Source organism: Megascapheus bottae, chromosome 7, assembly GCF_031878675.1.
Source record: "Megascapheus bottae isolate mThoBot1 chromosome 7, mThoBot2.hap1, whole genome shotgun sequence".
Taxonomy (NCBI): domain Eukaryota; kingdom Metazoa; phylum Chordata; class Mammalia; order Rodentia; family Geomyidae; genus Megascapheus; species Megascapheus bottae.
The window spans coordinates 34,718,596-34,731,134 of NC_143515.1; positions in this window are offsets into that span (position 1 = coordinate 34,718,596).

A 12,539-nucleotide genomic window follows, 5' to 3' on the forward strand; every position below is an offset into this window, starting at 1 on the left:
GGAGCGTGCGGGAGCGAGCCGAGCCAGAGCCAGCGAGGCCGGAGCGAGCGGGGCCAGAGCGAGAAGGGGCCGGAGCGAGCAGAGCCAGGAGCAAGCGAGAGCTGGCCAGGCCGGAGCGAGCGGGGCCAGAGCAAGCCAGGAGCAGGGCCGGGCCGGAGCGAGCGGGGCCGGAGCGAGCGGGGCCTGAGCTAGAAAGGGGGCCTAGCCGGGCCGGAGCGAGCAGGGCCGGAGCGAGCGGGGCCAGAAAGAGAAAGGGGCCAAAAAAAAAAAAGAAAAAAAAAAAAAGAAACTAATATGAGAATAATTTCTTGACCATATCTCAAAACTTGGTTCTCTGATCAACAGTTCCTGGGATGCCAGAGCTAAGTGACTTCCATAAAAGTGCCCAAAGCATGTCTTACCTATTGGCTCAAAAATTAATTGTCACTCAAGGCAGTCAAATGACGTTAATTATGGAAAAGTCCTGGCCAGCGAGCGGGGCCAGAGCGAGAAGGGGCCGGAGCGAGCAGAGCCAGGAGCAAGCGAGAGCTGGCCAGGCCGGAGCGAGCGGGGCCAGAGCAAGCCAGGAGCAGGGCCGGGCCGGAGTCACTTTTATGGAAGTTCAGTATATAATATATACTTTATTCCAGAGCAATAGGAGAAAAGGAGAAGCTGAAGGAGCCTGAGAACTTTTAGCTTTCTATGGGCTTTCTGTACTTTTTGAACATAGGTACAAACTTTATAATACATTAGGATCATCTGAAAGCATAAGGATTGCCACATGCTCTACTCCACAACATACAGTCTCTTCCAGTAGGTCTAGGATGTGGTCCATGATTTTAGATTTTCAGCAAGTTTCCAGGAGATGTTGTACATCTGGTCCAGGAAACACATATTCTCAGGTAATGCTGAGAACTGATGATCCAGGAACCAACCACATTGAGAAAAATTGAAGAGAACATTCAGAAACATATAACTTACACTACACTTAAGTGATCCCAAAGAAAGATCATAGTTGAGCAGTGACAGAGGTGAGTGAAATATATTAACTGTGATAATTCAGTATCTACAAATTATTTAATAGTTAGGAATGCATTTTCCATTGTTGTCCTCTGTTTTGTTCAGTACTTCTAGAAAGAAGTTGGAGTTTACCTTGTGGTCAAAAGCTTCAGTAGAAGTCTTTCAAGGCTATAATTCTACGAAAAGGCCATACACAGCAAGCAATTGAGAAGGCATCCGAGCCAGCATTAGGGTAGCACTACCAGGAAGAGGGATAGACAAAGCAGCTTGTCACAAGCAGCAGACATCATCTCCAAACCGGTAATAATTTCAATAATACATCAGAAACTTAGGTGTTATTACAAAATACCACACAGATCTGGTACCTCACCTGAACTCTCAATGTTTAAATAGAGGATATTTCAAAGTAGAGTTTGGGAGTTGCTACAAATCCAACAGGGTTAGAGTTGTTATATTTTAATGATTTGCCTTGAAGCTTTATCAGGAAGATTTTTTAGGGGGTGCAAGAAGAGCACAGAGAAAAATCATGGTATATAACACTTGACTGTCTAGTAATATTTACAATAAATAAAAAAGCAAGCATTTTACATGTTGGTTTTCTAAAACTATGATACTGAAACAAACAACAACATATTTAGTGCTTAAGTTAAAAAAGTAGATAAGGGCCGGGAGTTTGGCCTAGTGGTAGAGTACTTGCCTTGCATGCACAAAGACCCCAGTTCGATTCCTCGGTACCACTTACAGAGAAAAAAGCCGGAAGTGATGTTGTGGCTGAAGTGGTAGAATTCTAGCCTTGAGAAAAACCAAGGACAGTGCTCAAACCCAGGACTAGCAAAAATAAATAAATAAAATAAAGAGTAGATAAAATGTAAAATTTGCTAAAATAATGTGACACATGCACACTCACACACAAACACACACACAAATATGGGGTCCGGGGTGATAACAAATAACTGAAGCAACCAAGATAAAAGAATATAACATTGAATTACCAGAGATAGAAGCAAATACTGTTAATGAACTATGATTTAAGTATATAAAATAAGCCAAGCATTTATTATTAGATTATAAATTTGAAGCAGAAAAAATACAAATGAAAAAGAACACAATGTGAAAAGCAAACAATAATTAATTTTTTATTTTAGTTTGTAACAGTTTTATCTAAAATCAAAAGCCTGATATCATTTCCCCAAACTAAAGTGTCAATGTGAACTCCTGTAGTTAAGAGCCACACAAAATGTACAATGAAGAATTTGGCCCTAAGGTCATGAATAACAATAATTTTTAAGTTCTGAGCTTCATAAGAAAAAAAAGAAGTGTTCTTAACTATAAGTATTTTCTCAATGATTAAATTTTGCATAGTACTTTTTAGTTTAGGGAACTGATTCAAAGGTATTTGTGTAATTCTGCAGCTCAAATGTTATATACTTTACGGTGTTTTTCACTTATACCTATTCAGCTGCATGTTGTTATTGAGAAACGCCTGTTCATTTTCACAAAGTGAAGAAAAAATAAAGCTGCCTGCTATGGAATTCATTTTTAAATCCCTAACTTTGAGAAAAACCTCTGGCATGTAGCTCAGAGGAACAGCACTTGATGAGAACATACAAGAACTTTGCTTCTAATCAGAGTATCAATTTTAAAAATTTTAAAAGAAAGAACAAAAAACATGTGTGGTTATCTACATATGATTATATGAGCACCAAGAAAATAACTGCTAGCTAGGTGCTGGTGGCTCTCGCTTGTAATCCTAGCTACTTAGGAGGCTGAGCTCTGAGGATCATGGTTTAAAGAAAACCCGGGTTATCTTCGTGAGACTCTTATTTCCAATTAACCACTAGAAAACTGGAAGTGGCACTATGGCTCAAGTGGTAGAGCACTAGCCTTTAGCTGAAGAGCCCAGGGATGGCACTCAGGCACAGAGTTCAAGCCCCACAAAGAAAGAAAGAGGGGGGGAGGGAGGGAGGGAAAAGAAAAGAGAGGGGGAGAGGGAGAGGTTTGCCTTGAAGCTTTATCAGGAAGTGGGGGGAGGGGTAGAGGGAGAGAGAGAGAGAGAGAGAAAGGAAGGAAGGAAGGAAGGAAGGAAGGAAGGAAGGAAGGAAGGAAAAAAAGAGCTAAGAACGTAAGAGAAAGTTTAACCAAAAGATTGAAATTAAAAAATGACAATATGATCTCATATGTGTAAGAATAAACATATCCATGTATACAAACATTAAGAGATATAAAAAGATGATGATCAGGACCAGGAGTTTGGCCTAGTGGTAGAGTGCTTGCCTAGCATGCACTCTATTCCTCAGTACCACATACATAGCAAAAAGCCAGAAATGGTGCTGTGGCTCAAGTGGTAGAGCTCTAGCCTTGAGAGAACCCAAGGACACTGCTCAGGGCTCTGAGCTCAAGCCCAGGACTGGAAAAAAAAAAAAAAAAAAAAGATGATGATGATCAGACTGTTAGCAAAGGTTAACTGAAATGATCTGGGCTGGAGGTGTGACTTGGTGGTAAAGTTCCAGCTGTAAGCAATATGAGGCCTTGAGTCCATGCCCTGGTATCATTGGGGAAAACAAGCAGCAGTACAGACAAAAATAATAAAACGATTAGACACCTCTAATTTCATACTCACATCTCATTTCCATTTTCTTGACACCTGATGTCTAAAACATATTGAGCATGGCTAGAGAGGAGATAGTATTGGAGAACTGTATTACTTTTTAAAGGATTCTCTATTCTGCTCAGAAAGTGCAGTTCAAACAAGAACCATGTACAGAGCTTGTTAAAACAGATTCCTGGACCCCATCCTTAGAAATGCTGAGCAATACCAAGACATGTGAAAGGATATCAATGTATGTGAATTAATGCACCTTCTATCTGGCAAATATCATGTAACCCTTTTACTAATTACAATAAAAAAAAAAGAGATGCTGAGCAATAATGGCTGGAGTAAGGACCAAGAATTTGAATTTTCCCATTCAAAGGTGTTTAAGGTACCATACGTTTATGAATTGCTCTTCTAAGGCAACTCTCAGTATTGTATAAGTTCACTGAAATCTCTGTGGTTTTGTGTTTTATTCTCTTTTATTTTGAGGATTGTTCAACTAGCCAGTTTGGATACAGCCTTTCCCAAAGACCACTCTGTCATCCTCTTGCAGCCAGGTAACTTTGTCAGTGAGCAGCAGAAAAAGAGGCTCTGACCTCCAGATGAACAGTAGAGGACAACGACAAGCCAAGAAGCAGAAAATAAAATGGAGCCAAAGTCTAAATATTAAACTATAGAATCTTTGCTCCCAGTGCAGAAGCATTCATATACCAGGCTATCTGAATAGCATTGCTAATTTTTCAAAGACCTGCTTGCAAGGTCAGTCTATAGCTGGTATTTAGAACTCTGATTTTAGGAAGGTTCCCAATATTCCATAATAAGAATGAGATCAGCACCTAAACATTGTTGAGGTGTGGCTATAATAGTAGAGTGCCAGCTCTTGGGTTAAGTAAGCAAAGTAAGCACAAGGTCCTGTATAAACTCTCTCTCTCTCTCTCTCTCTCTCTCTCTCTCTCTCTTACACACACACACACACACACACACACACACACACACACACATAGAGCACTTCTAAGGGTATAATGCTATCAAAAGTAGGGAGAGGTGGCTCACACCTGTAATCCTAGCTACTCAAGAGTCTGAGATCTAAGGATCACAGTTCAAAGCCAAGCACTAAAGAACCTGAAACTCTTATCTCCAGTTAACCACTAGAAAACAGGGAAGTGGGGCTGAGGCTCAAAAGGGCAGAGTTGTATCAGTGAGCAAAACAGCTCAGGAACAACATCCAGGACCAGGGGTAGGGCCAGGACCAGGGGTAGGGCGGTGGCCTTGAGCTAAAGAGCTCAGGGAAAGGCCCCAGGCCCAAGAGTTCAAGTCCCAAGACCATAAAAAAAAAAAAGAAAAGAAAGAAAGAAAGAGAGAAAGAACTCTACAAAGACTGTGATGCTAAAAAAATGGAATACTATAGAAAAGCTAGAGGACAGAATTGAAAAACTACCCTAGAGAAGCTGGAAAAAAATTAAAAGTGAGGGGCCAGGAGTTTGGCCTAGTGGTAAAGCGCTTGCCTAGCTTGCACAAAGACCGGGGTTCAATTCTACAGTATCACATATACATAGAAAAAGCCAGAAATGGTGCTGCAGCCCAAGTGGTAGAGCTCTAGCCTTGAGAAAGCTCAAGGACAGTGCTCAGGCCCTGTGTTCAAAGCCCAGGACTGGCAAAAAAAAAAAAAATAGAGTCAAAATTAAAAGCAAGAGCCCATTTGGTGGCTCACACCAGTAATCCTAGCTACTCAGGAGGCTGAAACCTAAGGAATACAATTCAAAGCCAGCCAGGGCACTAAGTGGTGCCCTAGAAGTGGTGATGTGGCTCAAGGGGTAGGGAGGTAGTCTTGAGCTGAAGAGCTTGGGGACGATGCCCAAGCCCATAATTCAAGCCCCACCACTGACCAAAAAAAAATACAAGGGCTGGGAGTTTGGCCTAGTGGTAGAGTGCTTGCCTAGCATGCACGAAGACCCGGGTTTGATTCCTCGGTACCCCACATACATAGCAAAAAGCTGGAAGTGGTGCTGAGGCTCAAGTGGTAGAGTGCTAGCCTTGAGAAAGTCCAAGGACAATGCTCAAGCCCTGAGTCAAGCCCAGGACTGGCAAAAACAACAACAAAATACAAATGCAATAAGAAAATTAAAACATTGCTCCAAGGTGCAAGTCCAAATTAAAGAAATAGGCACAAGCTGGGCAAGGTGGCTCATGCCTGTAATCTTAGCTACTCAGGAGGCTGAGATCTGAGAATTACGGTTCAAAGCCTACCCAGGCACTAAACACTGTGAGACTCTTATCTCCAAGTAAAAACTAGAAAATGAGAAGTGGGGCTGTGGGGAAGAGAAGAGCTCAGGGATAGTCCCCAAGCACAGAGCCCCATGACCGATCCAAACACACACACACACACACACACACACACACACACACACACACACACACACAGACACAGAATGAATGGAATAAGAGATATTACTAAAGTAAACTTTACCAAACCATGGGAAATAGGGAAGATCTTATGTTGAAGGTGTCAGTTCAGAGCACAATTTAAAAAAAAAAAGGGGGGGGGGGCCAGGAACTTGGCCTAGTGGTTAAAGTGCTTGCCTAGCAAGCACGAAGACCCGGGTTCGATTCCTTGGTACCACATATATAGAAAAAGCTGGAAGTGGTGCTGAGGCTCAAGTGGTAGAGTGCTAGCCTTGAGAAAGTCCAAGGACAGTGCTCAGGCCCTGAGCTCAAGCCCAGGACTGGCAAAAAAAAAAAAAAGGAACCACTTGGAAGGAACAATTTCTAGGAAGATACTAAAAGGTTTTCAGAAAGGAAAAAAAGAACATATGTAAAGCAACAGAAAATGTAATGCTATATGAAATTTCTCAACAGAAATACTAACTGCATACACATCAGGATCCACTTTTTTTTTGGCCAGTCCTAGGGATTGAACTCAGGGCCTGAGCATTGTCCTTGGGCTTTCTCAAGGCTAGAGCCATACCACTTGAACCTCTCAGCACCACTTCCAGCTTTTTTCTATGTATGTGGTACCGAGGAATTGAACCAGGTCTTCATGCATGCTAGGCAAGCACTCCTACCACTAGGCCTAACTCCAGGCCCAGGATCCATATTTTTAAATCCTCTAATCCTGACAGGTAAGCAAAAGCACCCCTTCTCTACTCATATCAACCCAAGAAGCTGGGCGTTAACAGTGTTGCCATGAATGTTCACTAGAACCCTGCCCCAAGAAAGATAACCTAACACCATGGCTTTCCATTCCTTCCAAATGTCTATCATTTTCTCTACTTCTGGCTCCTGGTAACACACACAAACTCCAGAGACTGAAAGAGGGTAGCACAGCACTAATATTCACTTACACTAAATAAGTGCAATAAATTAATTACTTCCAGTATCAGTTCCACCAATTCCATTTAGAGGACTAGACAAAAAAAAAAAAAAAAGGAAAGATCTGATGCTGCTACAAAGTGCCACCGCAGTGAAGTGAGTAGTGTCCCTTGTGACTCTCAGAACACGCAAATCACTGCAATAAACACTCTGACCAGCAGGACAGCCTCTCAGAACCCTAAGTTCTGAGCTGGGCTCTCTCTGTGGTGCACTGCTACTACACAGGGTGGGTAGGGGTGGGGAGCCCTGGGCGAGGTTTAGTTTACACCATCAACATCATCCCCAAATCCAGAACCTGGATAGGTAGCTCTGGTGAAAAGCACCTATCTAAGCAAAAGGAAAAAAATAGTTCGTCAAGAGTTATTCAACATCATGCAAAACACTATGCTAGGCTTCTTTAATTTTTCCGTTCTCAAAGAACTTTTTCTAATTTTTTTAAAGATGCTGGGATGGAGCCAAGACCTTGTAGATTATAAGCAAATGCTCTACCACTGAACTACATCTCCAGCCACCCAGGAAGTTCCTTTTCTTCTTTATTTCATCAGTGTGTATTAACAGTACAAAGATATTTCATTATGTTTTCGTCTTTGTACGTTGATCAGATTCGCCTCTATCAATTCTCTTTACCCGACAAATGTTAAGAAATCTATTAGAACCCAATAGGAAGCTCCACATTTATTATGGGGGGGGTAGGATCAATTTTGTATTCAAATCACAATTCTTGCCTATTTTTGAATAAAGGCAGAGCAAGTCACGCAATTCTACCCCCCCCCCCAATTTTTTTTTTTAAGAATAATCTTAAAAGCTGGAGCTCATCCTCCGGCCAACGCAAAGGTTATGCTGCGGACACTACGGGTCTTCCCAGGTACCCCCGCAGTAGGTATGCTCAGGCACTGGGCCCAGGTCTCCCCTCCCCACCCCCACCCCTGAGCCGTGCGCACTGCGCCGCGCGCGAACCGAGCCCTGGCAGGCTGGCTGGGACTGTGGCGGGGCCCGCCAAGCCCACGGCCCCGTCCGCGGAGGGCACGAGCGGGCGCCACCCCGCCGGGCGTTCCGCAGCGGCTGGCAGACCGACTGGCACGAGTACAGACGCAACGAAGGACGGGTATCGGGGAGGTGTGACAGTCACGGGGAAGGAAATCTGGTCCCAGTCCCAGTGACACTGGAAAGCCGGTGCGCAGCACCCTCCGGCCCGCCCCTTCCTGCCCACCACAGCCAACGGCCCCAGAGCGTGGACGAGGGCGGGTAGCGCAGAGGGCAAAGGAAGCGCTTACCTCTTCAGTGAGTCCGGAACGTGCGGCGACCCCGAAGTCGTGGAGACCCGGCTCGGCGCCGAGACCCCGGCTGCCGGCCGGGTGGCAATCCCTTCTAGAAAGCGGTCCCCGGTCATCGCCCGGCGGCGCGCGCAACCCCGCGCAGTTCCCAGCGCGCTCCGCACGCCGCCGCTCTGGCCCAAACGCAGGGCTCCGAACAGCGGGGCCCGCCCACCAACGAGGCCAGCCAATGGGTGCGGAGCGCGGGAAGCCGGGGGCGGGAGGGGGCGGAGCGAGACGCCCATGCCGTCGCTCATCAGTCCGGCGACGCTCTCCGGTTTCCCCTTCCTTCCCTCTCAGCCCTGGCCAGATTTGGGATAGCATCCTAGGATCCTAGCATGCTAAGGCCATGCTTTTTTTCTTTGTCAGTCACAAACTCTGGGCCTGGGCGCTGTTCCCGAACTCTTCAGCTCAAGGCTATGTCTAGTGATTAATTGGAGATAAGAGTCTCAGTGGACTTTAGTGCCCGGGCTGCCTTTGAACCTTGGTCCTCAGACCTCAGCCCCCTGAGTAGTTAAGGGTTACAGGCGTGAGCCACTACACACGACTTTCTTTCCTTTTTTTTTTTAGACAAATATTTGTTTGCACGCAGATTACAGAGCACCTACTGAAGACCCCCACTAGCCCCCACTATCCAGCCTTCCCAGTGTACGGATGGACAAAAATTGAGTCCAGGACCGGGAGTTTGGCCTAGTGGTAGAGTGCTTGCCTAGCATGCACGAAGACCCAGGTTCGATTCCTCGGCATCACATACATAGAAAAAAAAAGCCTGAAGTGGTGCTGAGACTCAAGTGGTAGAGCTCTAGCCTTGAGAAAATCCAGGGACAGTGCTCATACCCTGAGCCCAAGCCCAGGACTGGCAAAAAAAAAGAAAAAAAAATTGAGTCCAGTTCCTGCACCCCAGTACCAAAGTCTGGATGTCATGTGTTCGTGGTGAGGGTGAGTACTGCCAGAGAGAACTGGAAGCTTTGTTATTCCACCTCTATTGGCATTGCTTCACTTACTCATCTTTTTTCCTTCTTCTCTCTCTTATATAGATGATAGAGGAATATATGTGTGTGTGTGTGTTCACATATATATGAAGGGATATTTCCAATTTCAGTCAGGTCAAGAGTGTATTCTTGAGCAGGGCATGGTGGCTCACGCCTGTAATCCTAGCTACTCAGAAGGCTGAGGACCGAGAATCATGGTTCAAAGCCAGCCAGTGCACTAAAGAATGTGAGACTCTTATCTCCAATTAATCACTAGAAAACTGGAAGTGGGGCTGTGGCTCAGGGGTAGAGCCATAGCCTTGATCTGAACAGCTCAGAAACATCACCGGGGCCCAGAGTTCAAGCCCGGTAACCCACAAAAGAGAGAGGAGAGGGAGAGAGAGAAAGGAGAGAGAGGGGAGAGAGAGAGAGAGAGAGAGAGAGAGAGAGAGAGAGAGAGAGAGAGAGAGAGAGAGAGAGAGAGAGAGAGAGAGAGAGAGAGAGAGAGAATATTCATGTAATACTCCCCGTCTCACTTCCAACTCCAGTTTTCTTCCCTGGCCATCACTGCCAATCAGTTTCTTGTATTTGTTTGCAAGAACATTCCATGTTGGGAGCCCTCCTCCTTCTCCTTTTCTTCTCCCTCCCCGTTCTCCCATACACTGCATATGCACACATGATATTCTATATCTATATACTTTTGCTCCTTGCTTTTTTTTCCCACTTAACTACTATTGCTTTGAATGGCTTTCATTCATTGTGATGACTGCATAGTATACATCAAATTGTTGTCTTCGGTTTCTAATCTTGCAGTTACAAACAACACTGTATCCATATTCTTTTTACTTCCTTTTTTTATTATTAAGTAGCTGTACAAAGAGGTTACAGTTTCATGAGTCAGGTTATGAGTATACTTCTTGACCAATGTGACCCCTTCCATCAGTATTCATATTTTATAACTACTTGGCATATGAGCAAATATTTGTTAAACCAAATATCTGAGTACTGAATGATAATCTTAAGGTAAGGAGTTTAAAATATTGACAGATAAAGGCTGGGGTCATGATGGCTCAAGTGGCAGAGTGTACTGTCTAGCAGTTGTGAGACCATGAGCTCAAATATCAGTACAACTAAGAAAAAAAGAGAAAAGAAAAAATAATTCTGGTAAGTGTGGTCAAATTGCTTTCCATATAGTTGTTTCAATTTAACCTATCACAGTTTTGTTTTGGATTGTAAATGTTTTATGTGTGTTGACTGATCCCCAGGTGGCACTATTGAGAGGAGTATACTCCAGGAGGTAGAGCTCTAGGTGAGTATGCCCTCAAAGTATATATTGGGATGCTAGACCCTTCTCTTGGCTTTCCAACTGCTATTGGATGAACACCTTTCATCCACCAAGTCTACCATAAAGGATTGCCTCCCCATAGGTCCAAAGGCCACCAGCCCAAGCCTTCATGGATTGAGACCTCTGAAATGATGAATCAAAATAAACTTTTCCTTTTTTAAGTTGAACTTTTATATGTATTTTGTCACAGCAACAGAAATCTAACATACAGCAATTTTTATGGTGCCTATTTCAATGCAGCTCTCCATATGTAGGATATAAAATTCAATTTTAAATTTCTTTTTCTTTGAACTTCAGTCTTCACCTATTTTTCTATTTACATTATTTTTAAATTGTGAAATATATATATGTATATATGTGGATGTGTATAGATATGTGTGTACATTAGTCTGTTGGAACAAGTTAAATACGTTTTACCTACCTTGTCTTGACTTCGTGCAGTATTTTTTGCAAAATTATTTTTTATTTTTATATCATGTAATTAATTTTTAAATGTTTGAGATTAATATACAATAAGAATAACATAAAATATGATAAATACATAAAGTTCTCCTAAGAAAACAATAAGCACATGAAAAAATGGTTAATATTAGTAACTGTTATAGTTTGAACATGAAGTATCCTCCAAAGAGGCTTATGAATTGAACTTGGTCCCTGATGCAAGCAGTACTTAGAAATGGGGCTTTGAAGAAACAGACTCTGCCTTCATCAATGCATTAATCCATTGATCAATTTAAAATTTGAATAGATTTTTTAGAGTTGGTAGAACTCTGGTAAAATTTATTGTAGAATTATGGTTGAAAGAACTGGATCACAGGGGACATATCTTTGAATAGTATCTTTCCATGCACTCTTCCTATCTGTCCCTCTCTGCTGTCTAGCTACCATGCGCTGAAGCACCTCCTCTGTCACACACATCCATTAGCATGCTATGTTGCCCAAGTGCAGAAGACCAAGTTACTATGAACTGAAATCTCTGAAACTATAAGCCAGAATGAATCTTTCCACCTTTGAATTGTGCCAAGTATCTTGTAACAGTGACAAAAACACCAACAAAGTAGCTATCAAGCAAATGAAAATCAAAATCTCTATACTATACTACTTTACCCTCTTTTTTTGTTGTTGGTGGTGGTGGTCATGGGGCTTTAACTCAGGACCCTGGATGCTATCCCTGATTCCTTTGCTCAAGAATAATACTCTACCACTTTGAGCCACACTTCCAGTTTTTGAAAGGTGGAGACAAGAGTCTCACAGAGATTTTTCTGCCTAGGCTGGCTTAAAACAACAATCCACAGATGTCAGCCTCCTGAGTAGCTAGCATTAGAGGCATGAGCCACCAGCGCCTTGCTCTACTTCATCCTCTTTAGGATGAGTATTATATACGTACTATACATATTTTTCAAGAATCATAGACATATATAGTATGTACAAGAAGAAGAAATAGCATGTTGTATTGACATATGCCATAATACTACCTACTTGGGAGTTGGAAGTAGGAGTGAGGTTCAAGGCCACCCTAGGAAAAGTTAGAGACTTTATTTGAAAATCAAAATAAAAAGCAAAAGGACTGAAGGTATTGCATAAGTGATAGAGCTTACCTAGCAAACTTGAGACCTTGAGTTCAATAATAAGAAGCTGGAAATTGTTGTAGACTGAATTGTGTTCCCCAACATTTGCATATTAAAGCTCTATGCCATGTGCCTGTGGCTCATGTCTATAATTTTAGTACTCAGGAAGCTGAGATCTGAAAATCACGGTTTGAAGCCAGCCCAGGCAGGAAAGTCCATGAGACTCTTATGTCCAACAAAACTACTCAGAAAAACCCAGAAGTGGTGCTGTGGTTCAAGTGGTAAAGCACCAGCCTTGAACACAAAGAAGCTCAGGGACAGTGCCTGAGTTCAAGCCCCAGGACTGGACAAGATAAAACAAAGAAATTATTGGTACTCTTA